Here is a 2033-nt window from a genome sequence, read left to right on the forward strand (position 1 = left end):
GTCTCCTGCCTCAGCCTCCCAAGTAGCTGGGACTACAGGCTCCCACCACAACACCTGGCTATTTTTTTTGGTTACAGCCATCATTGTTGTTTGGTGGGCCCAGGCTGGATTCGAACCTGCCACCTTAGGTGTATGTGGCTGGCTCCTTAGCCACTTGAGCCACAGGCACCAAGCTGGGAAGGCTGGTTTTATTGTTGTGATTTGTTTTATTGATGGAAGGTAAGAAAATGGGTTTTTTGAGGGGAAAGATGAGTTCAATTTTGGACATGTTAAGTTTGGGATGCCTGTTAGACAACTCAAAGGAGATATAGAGCAATAAGTTGTGTGTATGGATCTGTCACTTGGGAACGGTACAGGTTGAAGATACTATTATTATTTGGGAGCTGCTAACATTTTGATTGTAATTAAAGCCATGAGACTGAATGAGATTACCTAGGTAATGAGTGCAGATAGAAGAGAAAAGTCTAACAGGTAAGCCTTGGGGCACTCCAGTGTCTCAAAGTCTGGGAGATGCGGGAAGTAGCAAAGGGTACTAAGGCATAAGGGAGACGATGACAAGGGGAAAACCATGAAAATGGGATATCTTGGAAGTCATAGAAAGAGGTCAGCCATTTCAGATATTTCTTTTAGGTCAAGAAGAAGAGGAATGATAATTTATGATTGAATTTAGTAATGTATTTATTTTTATTGTTGTTTGTTTGCTTTTGAGACAGGGTCTTACTCTCTTGCCTGGGCTAGTTTTCAGTGGTGCACTCATAGCTCACTGCTGCCTTGAACTGCTGGGCTTAAGCAGCCCTCATGTCTTAGCTTTCTGAGTAGCTAATTACAGGCATTAGGCACCATGTCTGGCAAGGCTGTTTTTTTTTTTTGAGACAAGAGTTTCACTTTGTCATCCTCTGTAGGGTGTTCTAGTGTCATAGTTCACAGTAACCTCTAACTCTTGGGCTCAAGCAATTCTCTTGCCTCAGCCTCCTGAGGACTACAGGAGCCTGCCACAATGCCCAGTTAATTCTTTTAGTTGAGATGGGGGTCTCACTCTTGCTTAGGTTCAGTCTTCCAGAATACTAGGATTACTGCCTTGAATCGCTGCGCCTTAGCCTGACAGTAGTATTGTTATTGTTAATTTGATGTTAATATTGTTACTTTTCAGGGGACAAACTAATTTATTTGCTAGTGTCTGAACTTTCCTGTTGTCTTCAGTATGGTAAAATGTCCTACTAGTAGTTATTCAGTCTAAATTTTATTTGTGCTATACCTGGTGACTGTCAACTCCTCTGTGTTGCATTAGTGCCTTAGATGAACTCTTTGGTCTTTATTTTTTTTTTGAGTTAGAGTCTCACTTTGTTGCCTTCAGTAGAATGCTGTGGCTTCATAGCAGACAGCAACCTCCAGCTCTTGGGCTGAAGTGAATCTCTTGCCTGAACCTCCCAAGTAGCTGGGACTACCAATGCCTGCCACAAAGCTTGGCTATTATTATTATTTTTTTTTGAGAAAGAGCCTCAAGCTGTGGCCCTGGGTAGAGTGCTATGGCATCACAGCTCACAGCAACCTCCAACTCCTGCCTCCGCTTCCCAAGTAGCTGGGACTACAGGTGCCCGCCACGACACCTGGCTATTTTTTGATTGCAGCCATCATTGTTGTTTGGTGGGCCGGGCTGGATTTGAACCAGCTCAGGTGTATGTAGCTGGCGCCTTAGCCGCTTGAGCCACAGGCGCTGAGCCAGCTTTTTTTTTTAGAGATGAGGTCTCACTCTTGCTCAGGCTGGTCCCAAACTAGTGAGTTCAGGCAGTCCACCCACTTCAGCCTCCCAGAGTGCTGGGATTATAGGTATGAGCAGCCCCCACACAGCCCATAATATTTAATTATTTTTTTTTTTAGACAGAGCCTCAAGTTGTCCCCCTGGGTAGAGTGCTGTGGCATCACAGCTCACAGCAACCTCCAACTCCTGGGCTTACGCGAGTCTTCTGCCTCAGCCTCCCAAGTAGCTGGGACCACAGGTGCCCGCCACAATGCCTGGCTATTTTTTGGTTGCA

The sequence above is a fragment of the Otolemur garnettii genome, unplaced genomic scaffold (assembly GCF_000181295.1).
Source record: "Otolemur garnettii isolate 467f Iridium unplaced genomic scaffold, OtoGar3 scaffold00014, whole genome shotgun sequence".
In the NCBI taxonomy this organism is placed as follows: Eukaryota; Metazoa; Chordata; class Mammalia; order Primates; family Galagidae; genus Otolemur; species Otolemur garnettii.